Genomic DNA, 27,212 nt, shown 5'->3' on the forward strand with positions numbered 1-27,212 from the left:
CCCCAATAATTCAAATGAATGGTACTCATTTATCTCTTCAAATTGTCCACATCACTTAAGCACTTCCTGATGAGATGACCTGATTCCAGTCTCTTACGTGTTCTCCTTTTTTGCCTCTGTCTGTAGACTTCCTTGCTAGCTGATGTTGCTCCACATTCTTTCTTCCTTCCTTCCTTCCTTCCTTCCTTCCTTTCTTCCTTTCTTCCTTCCTTCCTTTCTTTCTTTCTTCCTTCCTTCCTTCCTTCCTTCCTTCCTTCCTTCCTTTCTTCCTTTTCTCGCTCCATTTTCTTTGAGCTCTCTAACACTGAACCTCTCTGTGCTGCTCTTCTGACCACGCTTCAGGTTTTTTCCCATATAGCATCTGTATAGCAAGGCAATTGAAGATATATTTTCCTATTGTCAATACTTAAGTGGTGAAAGGTCATCGCTAAGAAAATAATGATGCAATTCATGTTGTGAAGAAAGAGATATTAATGAAAATTGAGGTGGAAAGTATTCACAGCATCTGAGTAGACATAAAATGCTTCGAGCCGGTGGACACAACTCTGAAGAGAGAAAGAGCAAATGGAAACTTCATATTGTGTTTGTCTTCAGAACCTGATATGCAAAGCATTCGTTTTATTATATCAGAATTTGATCTCTTCTTTCTGTACTTGCATTTGAGGAGGATGAATTTCTTTCTATGCTAAATCTTTGTCTTCAGTGTTTTGTCTTTTGTGCATTGGTGCCAATAGGCAGGAAGTTGAAACTACTCTTGTTGCTCGAAAGCATCCATCCATGACATGGACAAGGTTGTCCTTGTTAAAGTGCTTGGTTTAGAGATGCTCTGAGCTGTAACCTTCTTCCTGCTCAGTTGAATTGATTAAAACAAGTTCAATGAAAATTAAACACAAGCACTATTTATATAATGAAAGGAATGTAACAGAAACCCACAGCCTTTAGAATTTCAAATGTGGGAATTATCTCGCTGTGGCAATCAAGGTTGATATGTCTCTGGGGAATGAATTCCTTCTGCACAATAGGCATTCTCCATGTGCTTTCAAAGGAGGAGATTGTGTCTCATTGGGCTTGAAAAAGAAAAGGATGAAACATCTCCTTATCCTTTTATACATCATTTTGGATGACATTTGTACTAACAATAAAACTAACAAAAACAACATAATGTTCAGTTAAGCTATAGCAGAGATTCAGTTCTATTAAAATACCTTTTATTCACGTCATTTGTTTTTATCCATGGTATAAGAATTTGAGAAATTATTTAAAATTGCATCATTAAATCTTAGCTGCTAAAATGCAAAAGTATTAATGGTCTGGAATGCTTTGTTTGAAAGTGTCTGAGTCAGTAGAAGAAATTTGCTAAAGTGATTGCTTTCATCTATGAGCATTTAAACTTGGATTCTACTTTATAGTATTGGCCTCTGGTGACTACATATAATTCTGTCATGAGAAAAATCATGCTTTAGGCTATTTCTTGCTATTTAACTCTCAAGTATTTGCTCAGAGCGATGCTCTGAGTGGGATCTTCTGGTGACTTACACCTGTAAGCTTCTGGGACCCAGACTCATTCACTCAAGCTAATTTTCACGTTAGCCCTAACTTGCCTACTGACCCATATCGGTGCATTCTCTTCCCATTAACTCCCAGGAAGTTCTCAGGTGATTGCTATTATTAATTTCACTGGGAGATAAATTCCAAAAGCATAAGATTATAACTATTAGAAGATACTTTGTGCTCTAATCTTTATACGGTAAATACCATTCATGATATACTCTGCTAAAAATGTTAATTATTTGTTCAAACAATGATTTTGAGAAGTAAAATGAAAATAGAATTGTAAGAAACGAGAGTCTCACTGTTCCTAGAAATATTTCCCAAATTACTGGCACCATTTCCAATAGCATACAGAAAAATGTCCCTGCTTTGAGATACTCCATATAAACACTATAGTTATGCTATTTACAAAATGTGACGTAGTGTTCAAATTAGAAAATTCTGTGGAGTTGATTTTTTTTCTTGTTTCATTGGAGAAAATACTCATTTTGGTGGTTTGTATTAGAAAGGCTCATCCATTGTATGAAAATTTGAGAAATTTTTAAAAATTTCTTCAGTAAGTTTTCACTACAAAAATGTAAATGGATTGATAGTCTGGGATGCTTTGTTTGATAGTATCTGAAGTAGCAGTTGAAATTCGCTTAGTTATCAGGGAGTTCCACTATTTGAGAAGGATTAGAAGAACTAAGAGGTGTGGCCTTGTTGGAGTAGGTTTGGCCTTGGTGTGTCACTGGGTGGGAGACTGAAGGTCTCAAAAGGCTGCATCAGGTCAACTATGTCTTGTTCTCCATCTTTCTGCCTATGGGTCTGGGTGTCTTCCTCAGCTACTTCTGGAGTGATTGCACCTTCCCTGTCATGATGATTATGAACTAAACCTCTGAAATTGTAAACCAGCTCACAATTAAAGGTTTTCTTTTATAAAAGCTGCCTTTTTCTAATTTCTCTTTACAGGAATTGAATAGGGAGTAAGACAGAAATTAGTGCCGGGAATAGCACGTTTCTCTGACAGGCATGACCGTGCTGTTTGTGGGAGGAATGAGGGACAATTTGGAAATGTGAACAAAATAAGTGAAGCTTAATGGGCCATTGTGATAGGACCATGGACAACATAGCAGAGAGTATTTGGAACTGTGGGTGCCCAGCTCAATAACTTTAGAGGAGAAAAATATTAGAAAGTGAACGAAAGACCATTCTTGTGACAGTTTGACAGAGAATGTGGCTCCTTCGTGCTTTAAAAAATCTGACTGATTCTACATTGAAGGGTTTTGGCTTAATGACATTGGCAGAGAAGACTTCAAGACAGCTTAGTAATGACTTTCTCATCTACTTATCAGTAATCACTCCTATTCAGATCAATAATGAAAAGGGCAAACTGATCAAGGAAACAAAAAATGCAGTTTGAAGAGAAAAGGAGCACTAGTCTCCTATAGATGTTAAGGAGATGTTAAGTCTCCTATAGATGTCTACTGCTCAAGTCGACAAAATGCTCAAAGAAAAACTGTTTGCCGAAGTGGTGAAAGCAGTGGTAACCTCAGCAAGACCTCATTCACACAGGTTTCTAACGTGTGGAAAGAGAATTAAAGAAAAGTTTTAACAGTGGAGAAAACCATCAAAATCAGAAAGCTAATGCAAATATACTTTCAATGGGGGCAAGTTTCAGCCCCATCCAGCAGCAGAGTTCTTGCTTTAGAGTCAAGGATATAAGAACAGGGTTCTGGAATCTTCATCTATTGCTAAAGCAAGTGGCTGATGCCAGGAGTGTGTCAGGGTTATCCCTGCATGAAGGACTAGAAAAGCAAGTATGCAGAGCTATGGAGTGGAAGTCTAGATTTCAGTGGAGACTACAAAAAATGTTGGAGCTGGAAGAGCCACGAGAAACCTCCCAAGAAGTACTACAGATCAGGTATGGAACCAACACACAAAAGAGAGAAGGAAATGTTTTTTTTTTGCCATCAAAATATCTGAAAAGAGCTGGAGATCCGATGAGCATTCTGACATTAGATATAGAGAAGCAGAATTTGGAGTTTAACTTGGTGGTTTTCAGTCTTGCTTTGGCCCAGTGTTTTTTCCCCTCTGTCCCCTTTTCATGTTTTGGAATGGTAATATATATTCTATGCCACTGTATGTCGATGAGGGATCTGTTTTTTGCCTTTTGACTTTGTAGTGGTTTACAGTTAAGAGATTGTAACAAGGATCAGAAGAGGATGAGCTTTGGACTTTTAACAGTGTTGAGACTTTGACAGATTATAAGGACTTTTAAAGTTTGACTGAATGTATTATTTTTATTATAATATTGCTACAAACCTATGGGGAACAAGGATTGGGATGCAGTGGTTTCCTTGCGAATGGCTCCATAGCTTCATATATTTAAATTCTTAGTCAATAGAGACTAACCTTATTTGAGAAGGATTAGAAGGTATGCCCTTCTTGGAATCCATGTAGCCTTGTTGGAGTAACTATTTCACTGGTTGGACTTTGAGGTTTCAAAGCTTGCATCATACCTAGAATGTTTCATTCTCCCTCTCTCTGCACCAGATTGACTCTTTCAGCTACTGCTGCAGTTCTAATTGGATACCACTATGCTCCCAGCAGTGATGATAATTACTAGTCCTCTGAGACTCTAAACCAGCCCCCAATTAAATGCTTTCTTTTCGAAGAGTTGCCTTGGTCATGGCATCTCTTCACAGTGATTGTACAGTGACTAAGGCAGTCATATCTGCAACTCTGCTTTGGTGTATTTCTACCAAAAAATACCCATAGCACCATGATTCAAACATCACTACATTTCTATTGACTTCACATTTTCACTCTGTCATTTTTTTGTTTACAATGAGTATGCTCATACCTTCACAGAAACCAATCACATAGTCATGTTTTATAAAAGAGAAATGATTCCTTTTATCAATAGGAAGCTCAACTTAAGGGAAAGAAGGGCAGGTGTGAGTTTCATCATTTTCTTTTTATCACCTCTCTCTTTTGAGAATGAACAAATCAATTCTCAATTCAGTTCTTTCTGCACATTCTTGACAAATGCTTGGTAAAATATTTGCTGAAAAGCAAACAAAACATACATACACAGTGCTTGTCATTTGCTGTGTTTAAACATCCTTGAGAGGTTTGCTTTCCTATTCTCTAAATAATACTATTGTATTTTAAACATAGCCAGTTCAGTGAAACAAAATTATCCCGTTTAATAAATTCCTTTGCTTTCTTCACTGTATAATTTCTTTTTCTTTAGACAAGTAATACATGTTTGGCTGTGTTTCTCTTCTGGGCTGGGACTTTCCAATTAAAATGATTCCTTGACTAGCATACTAACAAACCCATACTGAGAACTCAGTTCAGATACAGTCTTAGATAACTTTTGTTTAAGTATTGATTCTTCTTAAAACGATATTACCTTGGTACATTATGTTAAGTACTGTGCTATCCGTTCTCTGTTCTTTAAATTTTATTTTATTCCTTATGGGAATGATGTCCATGAAGAATAAACTATTCTTACATACTCCTCTGTGTGTGTGTGTGTGTGTGTGTGTGTGTGTGTGTGTGTGTGTGTGTGTGTGTGTCTGCCTATGTGCTCATATGCTTGCATGGGTATATGTACACATTCCTATGGGATGTATTCATATTTTCATGTGTGCCTGCAGGCAAAAAATTAAAGAAGTGATCTTACACATCATACTCTTTCACATTCTGTCTTAGTCCATTAAGAGTGAGCCTCTTCCGGATGTTGGCCACATTTTACATCTAGGCTCATGTGCAGCAAGTCCTAGGGATGCTCTTGTCTCCATCTTCTCCAGTACTGTATAGTACAGAAGAAGGAAAGGAATTCTTACGCAGTTTCTCAGACCAACCTGTAAGCAAACAGTGTCAGATGTAATCCGTCTTATTAATCTATACTATCTTCCCCCTTCTGTAGTAGTCAGGACTTCCTAGGGTGATGTATAGGTTGTAGTCCAGCTAGTTGAACATTGCCTGTCTCCTGCCGTGATTCTGGTCTCAAATGCTCTTCAGTCAACTTTGGCATATTCCAAAGACTTAGATTCTAACACCTGTAAAGGTGTGCCTCGTCCGAAGGAGAGATAAACTTTCTTTCTTTAATATCATTATCATTATTATCATTATCATTACTATTATTATTACTATTACTATCATTATTACTATTATTATTATCTATGCTCCTTGGTTATGCAGAAGTCCAGTTTCCAATAGTAGTACATATACTTAGTGTTTAAAGGATGCACTCTACAGTCATCACGTTTTTCACAGGAATTAGTACTGCCTATAGGTAAAAATGTATGGAGCTGTAAAAGAAAAAAAAATAAAAAGATTTCCTATAAAATTCTTACTTTTAGAAATTACCCAAAGTGTCACTGAAATATTATAGCTAACTATATTCTAAGCTTTGTTCCCTTTGTTTTATTGGATATTTTTTTATTTACATTTCAAGTGTTATTCCCTTTCCTTGTTTCCTGTAGATAAGCCTCCTATCCCATCCTCCTCCCCTTCTTCTATGAGGGTGTTCCCCATACCCAACCACTCCCTCTTCCCGACTCCCTACCCTGACATTCCCCTACACTGGGGGTTCCAGCCTTGGCAGGACTAAGGGCTTCACCTCCCATTGATGCCCAACAAGGCCATCCTCTGCTAATGGAGCCATGAGTCTGTCCATGTGAGGTCTCTGAGTAGTGGTTTAGACCCTGGGAGCTCTGGTTGACGGGTATTGTTGTTTTTATGGAATTACAAACCCCTTCAGCTCCTTCAATCCTTTCTCTAATTCCTCCCAACGGGGACCCCATTCTCAATTCCATGGTTCCTTGCTAGCATTTGGCTCTCAGGAGACGGCTGTATCAGGTTCCTGTCAGCATGCACTTCTTGGCTTCATTACTATTGTCTATGGGCTGGATCCCCAGGTGGGGCAGGCTCTGAATGTCCATTCCTTCAGTCTCTGTTCCAAACTTTTCTCTATATCCCCTCCTATGAATATTGTTGTTCCCCCTTTTAAGGACTGAGGCATTCTCTCTTTGGTCATCATTCTTCTTGAGCTTCATGAGGTCTGTGGATTGTATCTGGGGTAATTAGAGATTTGGAGCTAATATTCACTTATCAGTGAGTGCATACTGTGTACATTTTTTTGTGATTGGGTTACCTCACTCAGGATGATATTTTCTAGTTCCATCCATTTACCTATGAATTTCATGATGTCATTGTTTTTGATAGCTGAGTAGTACTCCATTACTCCATTGTGTAGATGTAGCACATTTTCTGTATCCATTCCTCTGTTAAAGGGCATCTGGGTTCTTTCCAGCTTCTGGCTGTTATAAATAAGGCTGCTATGAACATCATAGAGCATAAATTCTCTTGTGTGAGTGATTGGAAGCAGATAAAATGTGAACACATTTTTTTCTTCTCTTGTCCCTGGCATTTTATATAGGCTTCGACCAGAAGATGTGGCCCAGATTTATAACAGGTCTTCTCACCATAAATGATTCAATCAGGAAAATCCTTCCTAGATATTCCCAGATGCTTGGGATTTAATGTATTGCAGTTGTAAGTCAAGTTGATGACCAATATTAGACATCACATCTTTCACAAACACCTGTCAGAGTATTTTTCTTAAATATAAAAACCTGCAGTTATAATTTTATGTCTTTATCTCCAAGCCTCCACAACAAAATAAGTGCCATCAATGTTTTTAATGGTCTCCAAATTTATGTATCTATCACCTTCTTGTGTGCAAACTCGTGTGTGCCTTCTATTTGGAACAGTCAGATTGACCTTTGTCAATTACGGGAATAAAACTCATTCAGTGTAAAACACCAAGGAAGAGAACCAAAAGAACATAAGTATATTTTCTGGCTTTTATTATGAGTTAGAGATTTTAAAACAATGAGAGTCCCCATCACACTGAAGAGGTAAATAGCTGACCCTCAGTCCAGGAAGCCAGAAGCCTTTGCATTTCCTTATGGATGCTCAAAGTCTGGAAGCCTCCTGGAAAATTCATGGTATTGGGACATTACTGAAAATGCAAAGATTAACATCAGTGGATGGAAGCGGTGATATCCTTCCATCAGATCTTTTTTCTTATTGGATATTTGTTATTTACATTTCAAATATTATTCCCTTTCCTGGTTTCCCGGCCATGAGCCCCCATCCCCCTCCCCTTCTAAAAATATGGAATGCTTCACGAATTTGGGTGTCATCCTTGCACAGGGGCCGTGCTAATCTACTCTGTACTGCTCCAATTTTAGTCTATGTGCTGCTGAAGTGAGCACCTAACACCAGATCTTAAGGGGCCTACAAGAATGTCAGTACTTCCTTCTGTCAGCCAACTGTATTCATTCTGCTTCTAGCCAGTTAGCGGGTGTCAACTGTACTGAGGAAGGTACCCCTAATCTTAGCCACTGCTGTCCTACCTGTCAGCCTCTCTTAGATGTCCCTAAAGACACACAGGTACATTTAGCTGGACCTAAAAATGGCTTAAACTACTCAAGCTGAACCTAAGACCCACAATTACACATTCCATACTGGCACCGAACATAGAATTAAAACTTCTTGCTTTCATCTGGAGTTAGAGTCTGTGGTAACTCTCCCTGAATCCGTTAAAGTCAAGGTGTTTAGATTCCTTCCTTCTTTATCAAATACTTGGGTGTTGTTTTTTCTTTTTTTGGACTAGAATCTTGGTAATTATGCATGGACAATAAATTCATTTTCTTCTCTTTGTCCCTAATACTGGGTCCAGTACCTTTTCAATCAATATACTGAAGCAATTAATTTGTTGTATAATTAATATAGGAGAACAGTCAAAATAGCTGAGAACCAAGGAAACCAGGAACTCCTGAATGGATCATATGTTTATGGAATAGGCCCACCACTTAAGCCATAGGACCATGAGAAATTATAGAGCAATTCTGAACAAAACAAACATCCAGGAAGGGAAGTAGATGTTTGGAAATTCACTTGATTCATTCATACAAATAGTTCTTTGAATAAGAACTACGCCCTTTTGAAAAGAAAAAAAAAGCTAGAAATTTAAATAAGTTGACTAGCCTTTATTCAGACCTGACTTTATTCAGAAATGCAATATAAGTTAGATACATCATGGAGTTTGTTTTGTCTCCATTTTAAATGTTCCTCATTGACTGGTAAAGATAATGGAGGATTTTCTTATACTTTTGTCCCTGGTACTCCAAGGGGACAAGTGCACATAGTTTGGTGTTAGTAAGTTTGAGTAGCAGCTACAGGGCTGCGTTCCATCTTTATGACTATAAAATAATGATTAGAAACAAATTAAAAGTAATTGCAATGAAAAGCAAAACATTTCTTTAAAGAATATTAGTGACAATTAGTAAATGGCACCTCTGGGAGCCTTTAACAATTAGCATTAACAAAAACAGCACGCTGAAATGGACAGGTCCAGGAGAGCTCAACCCTACAGCTAGTATTTACAGAAAAACATGTAGTTTTGGTTCCTTATGTTCTAGCCCAAGGATCACATTATCCAACCTTTCTCAAACGACAGTGCAGTTCAACAGTCCTGTTGGGTTCCCCAATAAGAGGGTTATGTGACCCAATAAATTTGAGAAGACATGCATAATATTTCCCCTGCTTGAGAATATAAAGTCAATTGCATGCTCTCAGAAAAAAAACATGAAATTAATTATTAGAGCAGCCTGCAAAATAGAAGTAACTTGGCTACATTCCCTTTCAATTTTTTGAAATTATTCTTTAAAAATTTCATACATGTGCATAATGCATTTTATCATAAACTTCCTCTCACTCCCTCACTCCACTTCTCCTGGAACCTGTTCTCAATATCTCCCCTTTCCAACATCATGTCTTCTTTTGCAACATGTTTTTGCTTCATTTTGAGAATCTCATAAATGAGTAGTATATTACTCTTTTCCCACCCAATTTATCCCTATGTTAATCCCAAATACATGTTTTCCTTTCATTAATTCCTATTGCTACATTAAATTATATATAATTATCACAAATTTTTGAGAAATTAAATATAAATTTTAAAGAAATAAATTATACACAAATTATATATACATATATATTTGTGAGTTTGTATGTGCATACATGTACATGTATGTACAAGTGTGCATAAAAATATATGTGCATGTGTACATATATGTGCATATATTTAGCATTGCTCATATTTATATGTATCCAGTAAAGACCACTTGAGATTGGTACTTTCTTATTGCTGATATCTAATAAATGTCAAAGGGATAGATCTTATCTTTGGCCTGTCAAAATCACTATCAGTTGAGATTTTGTTGGCCATAGCCACTCTTGATAATACTTATTCTTAAATCCATTAGGTCTACCTCACGAAATGATTTGTTGGTAGTCCATTATAGACTTCTAATGCCCCAATTTCACTTAGAAGAATATAGATCTACAGTTTTAATCCATTCCTTTACATAAAATGAATTGAAGTTATTTCATAGTGTCTGTTCTGCACTCTATCTGTAGGAAATCCAGGTAGACTTGGCAGAAACCTGTTCCTGAATGGACTAGAGTTTCTAATTGACAGCTACCAATAACTGATTTGTTAACGACAAGTATCAACTGACCTAACCCATGGTGAGGATGAGGAAACTTTAAAGTTAGAGTCTGCACATGGTATGCACTCATAGATATGTGGTTTTATTTTTTAAGAAATAAAGTTTTAAACCTACTTATAAACTTGGTAAAACTCACCAGTTAGAAGAAAAATTCTTTAAACTTCAATTATGGCTTTGAGCTTTTCTAGCTCTAAACCCATGATCCTATCATATTTATAATCTAAATCTTATTTCCTCTCTCCCCTTCCAGCCGTCATCTATCATGATGTAAAAAGCAGCCCTTTTGCATGTTTATTACTTCCAAAGTCTCCTTCCTCAGACACTCTCCTCTCTTTGCTGTTCATTACATGGCCAAGCACTCTTCTTTTCCCGTGTTTATTCCTAGCTTGCCCTCTACTCTAAACTCTCTTTTTCCTTGTATTCAAAGAGATCACTACCCTCAAAGTCCTTCTGTACCAAATGTCTTGTTCCTGAGCCTTTCCTGAGTAGTTTCATAAATTAAATAATTTATGCTTTAGCACTTCCTGCTATTCTGTGCCTCACTTTTCTTACCACCAACATTAAATATTCACCTGCCTATTTGTTCTTGTTTATCTCACTTGCTTAGCACCTGCAGTGTGAGCTCCACACAAGGGATATCCTATTACTATTCTCAAAGCCATACCCATGCTTATGCCTGGTATGCAATAGGTACTCATTGTATATTTGCTGAGTAAATGAAACACTGAGTGCTAGGTATACATAAAACATAAGATGAAGCATTAAAGAGCTAAGCTATGAGAAAGATATAGGCTTATTGATCTTTGTAATAATGCGTCACTAGCTAATAGCACAAGGAAGACATCATGGATGGCATTGAATTCCTCTTGAAAGATTGGTGGGGTATCTATATGTTGAGCTATTTTGGTATGTAAAACACAGAATAAACAAAGTTCCAGGGGTGGAAAAGATTTCTATCTAAACCAAGACATAATGTGGTCATAAAGGATAAGAAGGAGATAGAATTCATTGGGAGAAAAAAAGGCCTTCATATCTTTTAAGTAAATATTTACAAATGTTGTATTTCTCTTTTTAAATTCAACTGCAGGCATTCCCTGTGTTCCTTAAATATATCATTTCAGAAGCTCTTAGCAGGTTTATTTATTTTAATCTAAATTGTATTTGATGTGTATCAAGAACTTCCAATAATAAATATTTCCTGATTGATAGACAGTTTTCCTTAAGATCAGCCTTTTTACTTGAGACAGATCTAATGAAATTTCTGCTATAGATAAATAGGTGAAAATGCTCTCCTAGAATGTTGAAAGAGTGCTTGAACTAAATTGTGCTTTGGGATTCTTTCATGTTGCTTGGAGTTTCCAAACAGGAAAAAGAAACCCAAATAAAATGTTTGAACTTGAAAGTCACAGGCCAACTCATAATTGAGAAAGACTTATCTCACATCCTAGACTTTATTACAGCATGGAGATTTCAGAGCAAAGCAATGTAGGAGACAAATCCAAAAGGAATCTCCACCTAGTTAAGAGTTAATGAGTATCTGAAGTGAAGGGAGACAAATGAAGACAGAAACTGGAGATCAAAGGCAGGCCGGGATCTACTTGTGGGCTGTGATCTTAGCAGCCCATCTGCTTAGGGACTGTCTCAGTGTTGAGGTGTAAGAGACTTTGGATGGTGGTGGCATGGCCTGAAAGAGGAGAGTAGGAGTTTTAAAGTCCAACAAAAGTTGATGTTCAATCACATGAGCTGAGACGACTTCTTGATCAGGGTGGAACTGTTAAACTAAACTAAAACATGTTTGCACTTGAGAAATTGGTTCAAGCTAGACATAGATATTTTAGTTTTGCCTGTAAATTATGAGTGATTTAAGGATTTGTTGATTATACAATTTGTCATTTTATGATAGATTGGAATGGAGTGTGAAATAAAAAATTACAATCAGCTTTTGAATCAGGATAGATATGATGGGCCAGTAGAAATGACTAATGGCAGTGTAAGTAGAAACAGGAAAATTAGTCAGGAGAAGAGGAGAGTGACAAATTAGCAGAATCAGGGTGAGTGAACATGAACATATAATAAAGAATCACTCTTGGAAAGAGTTTAATGACTTCATGTTTGTAGACAATTCTTCAAGGTTTAAGTTCGAGGCTCTACTGGTTAGTGTGTATAACTGGCCAGTTGGTATGTCAGTCCATGTCTGTCATCGTTTTAGTTTGTGCACCATCTTTGAATTAAAAGGTTTTGCCACACAGTATGTCTGTCTCTGGAAACCTCTATCTCCTAAGCAGACATGTAAGTAAGAGAAAATAAAGACATATCGAAACAGAGATGTAAGTAAGAAAATATAAAGATATATTGTTCAGAAGAGTAGAGAAGTACCTGTATGTTTCCTCATGAACATGAGTGGGCAATCCAGGGCTCGGCCCCTGCAAGACTGAGAAAATTTACAAGGGAACTCTTAATAAGAGAATCTGTGTTCTCTGCTTATCCCATGCAGAGATGTGTGAGGATATTTGTAGGAAAACGTGAAAAGCTTTGTTTTGATTCATCTTTCTGTCTGAGAGGGACATCACTGCAAACAGTTGCTCAGGTACAGACCTTAACACTTTATGTATGGAGCTTCAGTGGATTGTGGAAATGTAGCATGGCTGACTCTGGAATAAAATGGAACTTGGTCAGAGAGCAAGAAATCCATCAGAACACATCAACTATCCTAAAGAGTTGCCATGTGATGCTTCAATTGGAGGGCGGGACTCAGTCAGAAAGGCAGCACCATTTCATCTCTACTATAGAAAATTCTCCAGTCTCACTACACTCAATGAATGATACTGGTAGGGAGGCCAGCAAGATGATGACATGATGGAGAAGGATGTTTCGATAAATCAGGATCTGCAAAATATGACTGGCAAAGTCTCAATGGTTTTGGCAATGAAATGGAGACATGGGGTTTAAACACGGGTTGGACTGCAAATTTGGTAACCGTTATTTTAAAAGGTAGAAAGCAGTAACAAGCACTGAATTAAATGAAAACAATTAGGAACATGGAGCTGACACTACAAGACAGGGAGAATGGGAGCAGAACAGACAGAACTTTGAGAGGAAATGTGAAGTGGGTGTGTGCAGTTTACATTGTACACAGTCACCTGTGAGCAGGTCCCCCTTTATACTAAAGGGCCATGGTATTAACAAAAAGATGCAAGCCACAGATGAGGAATCATTCTAATAGGAATGGTAACTTAATAATTATACCAATTACCATGATCATGTTTCATTATATAACTGTAGGGAACTCTCAATAACAAAGAAAAATTAAAGTGAATAGAAAACTACAAAGCATTTCCTTTTATTATTTGATATTAATTACATGTTACAATAATGATGTGTCTGTGTTGTTAAATGAAATAACCCTTAAGTTACAAATGTTGCATAAACACATTGCAACCTAGGGACCTAGGGAAATAATTCAGCCAATAAAATGCTTACCACAGAAAGACATGTTAGGATCCCAATCATTTATAGAGAGCCACGTGATGTAGCACCCATCTGCATTCTCAGTACTGGAGAGACAGAGACATTTGGCTTCCTGCCATTCACATGGTTGTCACTTTTATCTACTCAGTAAGTTACCGGTGTGTTATGAGATCTTGTAAATGGTATGAAAGTCACTTGACATCAACCTCTGGTTTCCCAACACATAAAAATTTGTATACACACCTATGCACCTGGGAGTGAATGTGTGCGCGCACACACACACACACACACACACACACACACACACACACACACACACACCATTACAGAAATGTCACAGAATAAATTTCTAGGAGTGAGGAACAGCAAGCAAGACTAGGATTCAAAAGTGTGAATATATTGAAGGGATTAAAGTTATTATATGACAAACATCTGAAAATACGTCAGGAAGTGTTATCCCTGGAGGGAAACCGATTAGTATAAAAAGGTAAACCTGAACATGGCAATAGAAAACCACTGAAGTGGCGCTTAGAGAAGCAAGGCCCACAAGCATTTCATGTGTTGGTGAAAACCGTGCTGACACACTAGCTACATTGCTAGAGCACGCTTGCCATATTTGAACTTTATGTTTTCTATTCTAGTACTCTGCAGTCACTATGGAAGAAAGTCTATTACTAAACCTTATGTCTGAAATAAGCTATGTTTCTTCTCTTTGTCATTTAAACTCACGGGGCTTAGAAAAGCTTGACTTGTTTCTGGGAACCACCCTACCTTCACATACACCATCTTGGTTCTCCAAATGGCATTGCCTTTGTGAGGATGCTGAATCCTCTGGTCAAGAAGCTGTAGCAGTTTCTCCTTATATGTAGCTGTGTTTTCTCTTCTTATTCCCTTCATTGATCATGACTAGGTAGGTTTTTTTTTCCTTTTACTTTACTGCTGTCATAATGTTCAAAATTAGACATCTATATATATATATATATATATATATTCATAAGTATATAAATGCAACATGCTTGGCCCATTCAATGTTGTTCATTTGTATGTTTTTACTGCTGATTATTTTGGTATTGGATAATCAAGCAAGGCTTCATTGCAAAGGTTGATTCCATCCTTCTAATCTTGGAGTGGGGCCTTCTGCAATTGTTGCCATACACAAAGGCATATCATTTGTTGGTGTCATTTTTCAGGTTGTTTATGAGACTATATGGTTGAGATGACAGGGGCATAGCATCCCTGTCCTTTATAGAAGATAACCATGCTCCTCTGCTCATACTATCGTTCTTTCTTCTCCCTCTACCATAATGGTCCCTGAGCCTTACCTGTAGGTATTATGCTGTAGACAGGGTTACATGCTCCACAGTCAGTTGCTCTCTGAACTTTGATTGGTTGTGTATTTCTGTAATGGTCTCCATCTGCTAAAAACAGAAGATTGTCTGTTGAGTAATTGACAGTACAATTATCTTTGAGTATACGGATATAATATTTAGAGCTCATAAACTACTGTTTTAGGAGGTGGTAAAAGTAAGTTATTCTGTAAGTTTCATGGCCTCAGTTTGTAACAAGCCCCAAGACATTAGTAATCTGACACCATGTTAGAGCACCATTATGACCTTAGTACCTGGTACATAGGCTCCAACACCTACCAGAATGGGAACAAAGACTAAATAATCAAAGACCTGGTTCAAAGATCCAGGATCCAAGAAAATCCCTAAATGAAATAACCTTGCTTTCTTGCTTCTGTACTTTTGCTTCTTTTTCTTGCTAACTGAAGTGCTTCAATCAGAATATGGTTTTTGTACATGAAAGACAAAGGATGGTGAGATTCAGGGATGCATGAGTTGGGCAAGTTCCCCTTGCTCTCACTGACTGGTGAATACAGACCTTCTATTCTTTCTGTCCCTTTAAGACAGTCTTCTCAGCTTGAAGGGGCTCGAGACCCCATATGAACAACAATGCCAAGCAACCAGAGCTTCCAGGGACTAAGCCACTACCTAAAGACTATACATGGACTGACCCTGGACTCTGACCTCATAGGTAGCAATGCATATCCTAGTAAGAGCACCAGTGGATGGGGAAGCCCTGGGTCCTGCTAAGACTGAACCCCCAGTGAACTAGTCTATGGGGGGAGGGCGGTAATGGGGGGAGGGTTGGGAGGGGGACACCCATAAGGAAGGGGAGGGGGGAGGGGGATGTTTGCCCGGAAACCGGGAAAGGGAATAACACTCGAAATGTATATAAGAAATACTCAAGTTAATAAAGAAAAAAAAAGACTGTCTTCTCAGGTGAACTTAAGAAAACAATTTGTCATGTGAGGTTTGCTAGGTTTGTAGTACCAGAAGTAAATCCCTCCCAATGAGCGAGCTTCCTGTCCAATTAGACAGCATTTGATTGCTGACGAGCTATACTTGCCAGTATTGCATATTTAAGGATATTTTGCCATTGTGTTTCATAGGCATAACATCAGGATAGAACTACTGATTGTATTTCTCTCTTGCCAGCTTGCATAGCACTGTCTATTACCATGAGAGATAGTCTACACAGAGATAGTCTACATGAGAGCTTGATACCTCCATATCCTGTGTATCGCACTGTATGTTATCTTATGCGATAGGAACTACCCATCTAATTCCAGGAGCCAAACCAAAGACAGCAGGAATTGTCTATCTTGTGTTTTCTTTTCTTTTATTTTTTTCTTTTATTTTTTTGGTGAATGTGGAGGCAGTCTTTTGAATTCTCTTGCTACTTGGGATTTTCCTCCTTGAGGGAAAGCATTATCGCTGCAAAATGCATGGCTTCATTTAATAATTATAAGTTTATAACATTTATTGTAAACATAAAATAATATTGTAATAGTTTGATTCCATATGGTTTCTCCAAACACACCCTCTACACCCTGATTGTAAGCCTCTTTTCTCCTTTACATAGTATTGCCTTCCCTATCCCCACCCCTGTTAAAGTCCCCTCTTCATTTTTTCCTTTCACTTAACTCGTGTCATGCTTTTGTCTTCTTTGGACGTTTCTGTGGTCCTATTTTCTTTTCCTGGATTCTATGGTTACTCCAGTTTACATATATATGAACGAAACTCTTATTTCCCAGATGTACTTGTCTCTCTGAGGCTCACTGCTGAATAAGCTCACTCAGTCCAGCTCTTTCTGAACTCTGGCTGGCTGGTTGAATGCAGCTGTCCTAGCTCTATAAAGTCATCTCCAAGCTGACTGATTCAATTCGGCTTCCCTTGACTTCTCACTGAATAGCTCTGCTTAGTCTCAAACTAACTCTAACAATTTGTTCTAATCTTTGGACGTTTTGTCCTCTGGATTGAACTGCGTGGACTCATGAGCAAACAGCTTCACTGCACTCACTGCAGTGACTTCCAAATGATGGACTTCCTGTCCTTTCCCCCTTAAATAGCTTCTCTTTCCTGTGTGGCACTTGTGAGATTTGGACATTTTCTGTCTCTGACTCATTCTGTCAAGTCTTTCTCCGATTCATCACTTTGTTTGCTCCTCATTACACATCAATTTCGAACACGACTGCCTCCTTCTCCCAACTAACTTTACATTAGAGTTCATTCTAAGATTATGTCTTTGCATTCTAGCTAGAGGGATTAAAGGTGTGTACTATGGCTGCGCTCCAGTAGATCAAACAGATCCAAGCTTTAAATGTGATCTCTTGTCAAAGCACCCTGTTGCTAGACTGAAATTCTTCGACATTTATGAGCATGTAGTTCTTAACACTCCATACCCCTGAATAATAACAGGAAGTTTCTTGAACTTTCAAGGCTAATGATTTTAACATCTAAATTCTAACAGCTCAATGTTTCGAAATCATGTTATTTGGATACACACATGGATTTTGTACATCTCAAGTTAATCACTAAATTCACTTTTCTCTACCAGATGTGTGTGTGTGCATGCATACACTCACATACACATACACACACACATACACACACACTATATTTGCATGTATGTATTTATGTATATATGTATGTATATATGTATGTATAATTTGCTCTTATTCTTTTAAACATTAGCCTTTTGAAATATTATTGATTTTTAGACTTTATACCTTGAAACATATCACTTTGAGAAGATGCTTCTGATGAACAAATGTCTTTAGTAAAACATATTGTACTTAGCAAATTCTTTATATTTAATCAGACTCTTTTGTAAATTTTAAGGTCTATAACAGTTTTTATCTCTCACTAGTCTAAGAAATTGGATGGATGGTTATTGTTCTGTCATGAAAATATTTTTACAGAATGGAATATTCAGTATTATATGTGCAACTTTAGAATGGTGAAGGAAGGATTGGATTACATCAGAGCATCCTTATGAAAGTGCTTCAGAATATGCCTACATTTTTATTTGAAAATTTAATTTTACTTTTAGAGATACCAACATATTTTTTCTTTGTGATTTTAACTTTCATTTTCAAGTAAGGAAAGCAATGGGAAATGTTTTGTAATCTTAGAGAGTTAATATTTTCTCAAGAACCACCTACATTTGTCTTATTTTTGGTTGCTTTTCATTCTCAGTTGCTCTCATGCTAAACAATCATGACCAGGATGGATCTTCTCAGTCAACCGTCTGTACAGGCATCTGAATGCAGTGGGATTCACAGACGTTTCTCCCTCTGCCTGTTTTTGTATGTTACAGTTAACACTTTATTGTCTACCAGTTACAACTTTATTCTTAATTAGATCTATCTTCAAAATTGCTTTCTTCCATATATAGGAGATGCATTAAAGAAGATATTGATGCTACTGAATATCCAAGGGAGGATATTACATGCAAATAAAGAAATTTGTCTCTTCATTGTAGTGACATGAAATCTCAAAATCGCAAGTGATAGATAGTGTTTAGCTTAAAGTTATTATCATACAGTAGATCACCTTTTATGGGCCAATCAATATTTAGCATTTTAATAAACTGGCGTAATAGTAGTTTGTGTTTCATGTGCAATAGATAAATGAAGCCACGCCCTTTTATAGAAGAAGAAATAGCATCAAACAGATTCAGTTCAATATTTTTTTTAACCTGGTACTACATTCTTGGATCATTCCTTAAATCAGAGATGAGATAACTAAAAAAGCAAAACTATAGAATAGTACATGTCATAACACTACATCAGCCAACAAATAGATGTACTTAGCTTTATATTAATTAGAAGGAAGGTCACTTTGTGTTGTTCAGAGAACGTATAAGAACTGTAGAAAACAAGTCACCAGGGATGCACACTGACCTCCTTTCTCCCCTAGTAAATGAGTCTGAACACTGGTTATAGATTGTATTGATCATGTATTAAAATGACAAACGAGCCCCACATTAGCTTGCACACAGTCTTTTAACAAAACCCATTGTAACTTGTCAGAAGCAAAGTAAGAATTGAACTAGACATTGATGGACAAGATCTTCCACTGCCTACCGCAAGCATGTAGATTCTCCCTGATTAAACTGATACTCCTGCCTCTAATGAGCTGTTATTGATTAGACATTGGCTGCTACTATGTATTGTTATATTTCTGCTCACAGTGCTAAAGTTAAGAGGCAAAGAGCATTCTTACTATAAACCCCTTCTTTCAAGCTTGCAACCCTACCAAAAGATATGCTCATGACAGATTATATTACATTTTCAGTCATTTTTTAATGTTCCCAAACTGTATATCTCATATCTAGCTACTTAGTAACTCCACTTTTCTGTGAATGGCCAGACAGACAAAAGCATAAACCATGGCCTGAACTGTATGAATATACAATGAAAAGAGTTCTTGTTAAAAAGAAGATTCCGTATGATTTAGTTTCTAAACAGCCACAGAAGGCTACACAAAACTGTATTAAATGCGCTGCATGTCAGTTTTCCTTTAAATGTAGATCACAGAACTCTCTCTCTCTCTCTCTCTCTCTCTCTCTCTCTCTCTCTCTCTCTCTCTCTGTCAGAGCAAGAGAGAGGAGTTATGCTAGGTTGATATCCATGAAATACGGACGCAGTACCTATGCTAGGTGATATATACATTTATGCATATAAACTTTACTTTCTCTAAGTTGTTATGCAAAGAAAACATGTTCTATACTAATGATAGTTTGATATGCATATAACATACCCCATAATTGTTAGATTGAAATACAGAGACAACTCATTCAGTCCTTTTGCTAGGATAGTATGTGTTATTATTATTATATTAATATAAAACAGTCGGCAAGAATTATTATCAAATGAAAGGCAATATCCCTGACATTTGCCCTTAATTCAACATTTTTTTCTAATCCCCAAGAAATCTTCAAATGTGCAAATGCTCGTATTTTGTATAAGTAGCTGACTTGAGACAAGACTGATTTAATTTGGTTTTAATTTTTGATGGAAATGTATTTTCTATATAAGAACACATGGATGAATATGACACTATTTAAAACATTAGTTTCATTATATTTTTTTATTTTGGTGTAGATACCTAAACATTTTCTGGCTGATTAAGTAAGCAGGTGGAGGGATGAATGAATAAATGCTGTCAAAATCAATGCCAACCTTCAATTCTAATTAAATAACATATAATGCCTTCATCTTAAGCACACCCCTCTCTTTGCTTTAATCCTTCAATTTTGCATTTACCTTTCATCAGTAAATAAAGACCTGGTCTGGTTCTGTTTACAGTGTCAAGTGGAAACAAAGACCCCCAACATAACTACTTTATGCTCGTTAGGTGAATCTAAGTATAAGATAGTTTATCACTCATAAAAACAGGGCAATTACTTAAATATATAGTACATAAATAAGATGTGTTATATCATATATCATAAACTTTATATCTTCAACTTTACAATATTAATATAGAGAGAAATTAGGTATATCGTGAGAGTAGTAGCCACTTGAATGTTATAATATGTATGAAACTTTTACCAGTTGTCCCTTTTTGGAAATATATATCACACAAGAAGCAAGCAATATATGCTATTTGCGTTTCAGAAATTGTATAAAATGATGAACTATATTTGTTCATCTATTCTTTGACATTTTCACGTATTTATAAGTGTATTTTGATAACCTCCTTGTCCCACTCCCCACCCACACACTTTTCCTAAATATGCTCCCCTGTTCCCCTCCCTTCCCCTTCCCTCATCTCCTTTCTTTCTTTCTTACTCTGTCAAGTCCAGTTGGTGCTGGCTACATTAACACGGGTTTAGTGCAGCCACCAGAGCGTGAGCAAACTAACAGAGACTGGATTTCAACAGCAAACTGACTACCAAGGGCTCAGCAGCTCTCAGCTGCCAATAGCTCTCAGGAAGGTTTGGAGGCTGATGAGTCCCTTGTCCATTCATGTTGGAATGTTAATTGACTTTATCCTGTGTGGGTCGTCTGCAGGCAACCACAGCTGCCGTGAGTTCATACGGATGCATTTTCAATTTTTAATGAAGCAAATGAAGACACCATTTAGATGTGACTATTAAGCAAAGCATCCTAGACAAATGGGAGTTGGTTATCCTGACAAGCTTTTTGCTGACTTCTTTTAAGTAGATGGAGATTGACATTATGGTTAGTATGCTTTCATCCACAAATTCACAAGTTTTCCAATAGCATCTTTCAACTGTACGCATACACAATTTTAGTTTAAGGTGACTATATGAAATTAAAGTGACAGGCTTCTACCATTCTTAGACCCACGAGTTTAACTACAAATTCATCTCTGTGCAAGAGTCACCTCACTTTCAGAGTCATGGAATGCATGGGGAGAGAGGTGAAAGCCAGACTCTGCACACCACAGTCAATGGGAAGTTTATAGCAGATTATTTGAATCAAAATTCCTCTCTACTCACGAAAGAGGTTGTTTCACTGAGCTATGCAGCTTTACAGTCGCCACAAGTATTGAACTTGGACTGAATATTTTTTCTAGTTCTGTAAAGAGATGCATATGAGCCAAGTACTCTTTCATAGTGTGCAAATCTTTAAAGAGATGATTCTAGTAGTTATTTACATGTCTGTCAATACACTATGGGTCATTATCATACCTATGACCTGGTCTTATCTCCTTCTGCTCTGGTAGGAACATTTCTTCTTCTCAATAAGCCCCTATATGTGTTTGGAGTGTGTGTGTGTGTGTGTGTGTGTGTGTGTGTGTGTGTGTGTGTCTAATAATGACTGCTTTCACAAACAGGAATGGAGTTATTTACTAGAACATTAGCAATGGCTCAATAGTGACCTCATTATAAACGTAACATTCCCTCTCCTAGCAACTAGTAACTCCCATAGTCCTTTGGCAGGGGCAGGGCTTGGTAAACCATTATTCCTCTATTGATGAAATGGTGGCGGGCCGGGAATTGTGCATGCAGGTAATCACAGCTGTGTGATGTCATGCCATGACATCATTGCTTCACTGCATTCCTTCCTGTCTTCTAGTTGTTATCTTATTCCCATGTTGTTTCTTTCAACATGCCCGGGGCCTCGTGAGGGTTACAATAGCTGTCTGCTCTAAGGAAGAGCATACTACTATCATTTATTCTCTACGCGGGCAGCTGTTATGAGATTTTGCAATAACCCCCACCCACTGTAAAAAGGAGCTCTCTAATGATGGCTGAAGGTAATCCATTATAATCTATGGAAATGAACGTTCTTTTTAGAAGACAGTTTGGTACAGAATTTAAGAAAACAACACTAGTAAAGACTGCACAGGATCTCTCTTGCCCTGGGCTCTTCATCAAGGAAATCAATAGCAGGCATGTCTTTCTTCCTGCAGAGTTAGCCATAAATTTAATCACAATATTGGTTACTTTACATTACAAATCTAATCATAAAATAATGTTAGTTGCCCCAGAGTAACCATGACATTGTTGCATTAGCATGTGAGTATATCTTGCCAGACATGTGATTATTACAGCTCGTGGACAACTATTGATGCCTCTTCTGCCTCAATTGCTCATATAGCACCTCGGGTGCTTTGAGAGCTAAGGGATGGGGAGTGAACTTCCTGCTCAGTTCAATGTGATTACCATCCACTTTCAACCCGTCTGTGGTATCATCAAAACTAAGATTTTAAAACCTACTGGGGATCCATCCCGTATTCAGCCACCAAACCCAGTCACTATTGCTGATGCCAATAACTGTTTACTGACAGGAGCCTGATATGGATGTCTTCTGAGAGGCTCTGCCAGAGCCTTACTAACAAATATAGAGACAGATGCTTGCATTCAACCTTCGGATTGAGCACAGGGACCCCAATGGAGGAGTTAGAGAAAGGACTGAAGGAGCTGAATGGGTTTGCAGCCCCATAGGAATGATAACAATTCCAACCAACCAGACCCCCACCCCACCTCCAGAGCTCCCAGGGACTAAACCACCAAACAAAGAATACACATAGGGAGACCCATGGCTCCAGCTGCATGGCATTGTGTGGCATCAAAGGGAGGGGAGGCCCTTGGTCCATAGGAGGCATAATGCCCCATCATAGGAGAATGGTAGGGCGGTGGAGCAAGAGTGGAAGGGTGGGTGTGGAAACACACTTGTGGAGGCAGGGAGAGGGGGTGGTATGGGGGGTTTCAGAGAGAAAACCAGGAATGGGGATAATATTTAAAATGTAAATAAACAATAACCAATTAAAAAACCTATTTCTGGTGAGCAGCCAAGAGGAATGTTAACCATTTCATTGCTCTGGGATCCTCTGGTGTTCTCTGACCAACAGCTACTCGTGAAGTATGGTATATCTGGTGTTAGAATATTAATTTATAATGCTGGCTTCTGGGAGGAACAGCATTACCTCTGTGAATATCTCCTTAACATCCTTGATTTTCAAATAATAGCTTGCCGTTTTAAGTGCTGTTTTCCCACAGTGTTTGGTGTAAGAAAAGTTGGGTACATACGAGTTCAGATGTGTGGCAATGTGTAGCAACTCTAAGAATTTTTTTTTATGATTTTATAATGATTTTATTCATGACAAGGAAACTGACAAGGTCTTCCACTTATGAGGATACTCTACAAACAAATTCATTTATTTTGCATTTCTTCTTCATTGGTTTTTGAAAAGCTAATCATGTACACTGAAGCCTATTCCTCCTAGTTTTCCTCTCCTGAGCTGTATCTTGAAACACTGGAGAGAAAGGTAATAGCAGCAAAGCAAAAGAGAAAAGCTATGTAAGGTGTCAGCAAAAGCAGGAAATGGAAGGAAAATACATATAGAAAGAATCAGGAAGTAAACGTTAATCTTTCCCCATTCTTAACTCTCACTGGATACTGCAGGAGCTAATCAGTATTAATCCTCTACAGTGGTATTCCTCAGAGCACTCAGGCACCCAGCCAATGTTCACTATTAGTAGTTATCAAATTTTATACACTTTTTTTTGATAACGTGGGTCAAGAACATTACCTGTCCTCCCAGGGAATGTTAACTCGAATATAGTTCCTTCAAAACTAAGCATAAAAACTGCTCCAGGATGCAAAGACTGTAGGTCTGCAGGAAGTGTCACATTCTTACATGTTCCTCTTAAGATCTGAGCCAGTAGCTACTCCTTAGCCTCCTTTGTTTATAGTCAATTACAATATGTGTATTTTCTGACCTTTCTAGTGCTGTGTCCACAACACTCCCACACTGAAAGCATGTTCATGGAAACCCAAAATAACGAGAAAAATACTTATCACTTACATTGTCTTCGTGGTTTTTATACTTACAGGTTACTTAAAATGGTCATGCTTGTAGTAGGAAGCAGATTCTCTAAGGGATAATGAGGTACAAAGTGTACTGTTCATGAAAAATTTACACATACAAATCCTCTTACTAAACCATAGCATAATTCATCCTTTATTACAAGTGCAGCCAAGACATGGGAATTCACCTCCAACTGTGAGCTAATACTTCCCAGAGACTAATCTGGAGAAAGCCAACTGTTTTATGAGGTTGCCAGTATGTGGCAACATTTATAAAGGTGTCTAAGTAAGGATAGCTTTGAAGAAAATCTTTATCCTGTTTCCATGTTTCTCTGCATTTTTGCGCACGCACATATGTGAGAGAGTGTGTGTGTGTTTAATACAGTGAAAGAGAATGAAATTAAGGAAACCTATCTCTAAGACCCATACAAACTTATTTTGTTGTAAATTTCTCCAGCTACGGAATCAGATAGGTAGCCTGCATCTGTAAACCTAGACAGGAAGATCAACATGAGTCTTAGGTGAGCTTGGATTTAGAGTTAAAACAGATACTAACTTAAAAAAAATAGCAAGACCTTGGGGGTTTAAAACTGAAAATATAAGAATTCTCATCCAAAAGTATAGCATAAGAGGTTCGGCTGGAACAGGTGCATTTATACAGTAACTTTTGGTTAGCAGATGGATCTTTAGCCTTCCAACTATACAATGCAGCAAGTAGCCAAAACAGAATCTTTAGTAGGGTTCTCACCTTAAGGCGATTGACATTTGGAAAGCAACCGTCGTTTCCTATGTATAGGGGTGTCTTGGTGTTTGTAGAAAGCATAGTTGTATTCTTGGCTCCTAACAACTTGATGCCATCTACACTGTCTATCTCATAGGTAGGACAGGTTAAACTCTCCCCTTTGTTCCTTGATACATAGTTGTCAAAAGTCTTTGCTTTCATTAAGAACCATTGCTCTAGGTCGGATTATGCCTAAACGTTTTCATTCTGTGTAGGACCAATGTCAATAATAATTGCACATATTTGATGGAATTGTCATGAAGATGAGCTCATTGGTGCATGCAGCACTTTATGACATGTTTTTGACGTATTACAGTTCATTCTTATTGCTGTCACCCACTAAAAGTAACAAAGGGCGACTGCTTCCAGCACGCACTGGCCATTCTTTATTTCAACTATTTAAAGATGGATCGGGTCGTCATCCGTGTTTATTTTAATTTTCAGAATCACTACAATCTGTTTATGATTGTTATTTTTACAATAATTAAAAATAACAATATTTTCTCTTCACCTTGGAAAAATTAATAAGCTGCAAATGAAAATAAAAACAAATTGTTTAATTTATGGGGACAGCACGCAAGCTTTATTTTTTTTAATTTTATTTTTCTTGGATATTTTATGCATTTACATTTCAAATGCTATCCCCTTTCCCCACCTCTCCCAAACACCCTCCCCCTCCTACTCCCACCCACCCATCCAAACTTCAGTGCCCTGGCATTCCCTACATTGGGGAAAGGAGCCTTCACAGGTCCTTTGCACAAAAGCTCCTATTGCACAAAAGCTTTAAACTGACATGTCATTATAACACATAGACCAATTCCACTATAATATTTGTAAGCAAAAGCAGTAGTAAACTTGAGTTGAACATGTCCACGGGAATGGCACAGATAGGTTAGCATTCAAAAATCTAGGGTTTAAACAAAAGGGGAGCTGAGTGCTCCTGGCAGAAGCACCACGTCCTTTACTTAGAAGTTTTGCATTTTTCTTTTTTCAAATTCAGTTTTCTTTCAAGTATTCAGTTACTGGATGAAACAAGGTGTACAAACAAGAAATAAGGGGCATGTTGGTGATTTTTGTAGATGTCATCTTGGAAGTGGAACAGCCTGGTTAAGTTGACAAAGTGGCACTAAGAACTCACTCTGTAGGAGTTTTCTTGTGGCCTGGTTATTGATTCTCGGCCCAACCCATGTTGCATACAGGTAAGGAAATACAAGAACATGTATAATGGCTGCTTCATGGGTCCTTGCAAAGAGCTCTCAAAAGTCATTAGGCCTGAAAACGGATAGGGTTTGCATCCTAGAGACATCATAGTGTGGAGCAACAGACTTCACTTTATGTTTGCTTTCTTCTCTCATTAGGAGAATTGGAATTCACTGGTGGGTGTTTCACTGAGGTAGAAAAAATTGTAATTTAAACCCAAAAGTTATGTTTGAAATGCAATTATGAAAGGTTTCTTTATATATAACTTTGCTTAGCATAAGTTGCTGGGCATCTAGTTCTTCAAACACAGGAGGGTTCTCCCAAATGTTTCTCAACATCAGGCACCCATCACCAGTGTTTTCAGCTCTATCCAAGGAGTAATTAGAAGTGAGACCCTCAGGCCCCACATTAAACATAGAAAATCAGAGACTAGGGAAGAAACAGAATGTATGTAACCCAGGAAGACCTCTACATGTTTTTTTTTTCTATGACAGTCTGAATGTTACTGAGCTAAACAGGAGGTCAAATTTATTTTATTCAAAGTGGCAGTAATATTTTATGTTACAAAGACCAACCTCTTAGGTAAAAGGGCAAAAATCAAAATTTTTGTGCATGATTTAAAATATAATATTAATAACTTTTTTTCAGCCATCCAGCTCTATGAATGAGAATAGAAATCTCTCTAACAGAAATACTATTCTACTGGGCTGAGCTCAGAGTTCGTGTTCCCTATCAAGTTGATTGAATACATTCATGTGTAAAATTCAGTCTTAGCTCATAGGTTGGATAAATTAGTTAAAAATTAGCCTTTCTCCTGCAGGTAAGAGTTCACTGTTCCTCATGTTCAGGACCTAGAGAGACTTTTTCTTTTCTATTCTTGTATAGGTCTGGCTTCCTATCCAGGGAAGGTTCTCAGCTACCTCTGCTCTTTCCTTTTATTTTCCCTGTAAAATAAAGAATTCAAATTTTTACATCCAGAAAACCCATACTTAGTTCAAAG

The 27,212-nt window shown here is 37.6% G+C and overlaps 1 protein-coding gene and 1 non-coding gene across 2 annotated transcripts in view; one reads left to right on the plus strand and one right to left on the minus strand.

Moving 5' to 3' along the window:
* Positions 1-27,212, plus strand: part of Gpc5 (glypican 5) — a 1,404,282-nt gene that overhangs the window by 1,258,703 nt on the left and 118,367 nt on the right.
* On the minus strand, positions 7,720-7,826 carry LOC120097306 (U6 spliceosomal RNA). The gene has a single exon (XR_015639232.1). It is a non-coding gene; the product is annotated as a U6 spliceosomal RNA (small nuclear RNA).

The sequence above is a fragment of the Rattus norvegicus genome, chromosome 15 (assembly GCF_021556685.1).
Source record: "Rattus norvegicus strain SHRSP/BbbUtx chromosome 15, alternate assembly SHRSP_T2T, whole genome shotgun sequence".
In the NCBI taxonomy this organism is placed as follows: domain Eukaryota; kingdom Metazoa; phylum Chordata; class Mammalia; order Rodentia; family Muridae; genus Rattus; species Rattus norvegicus.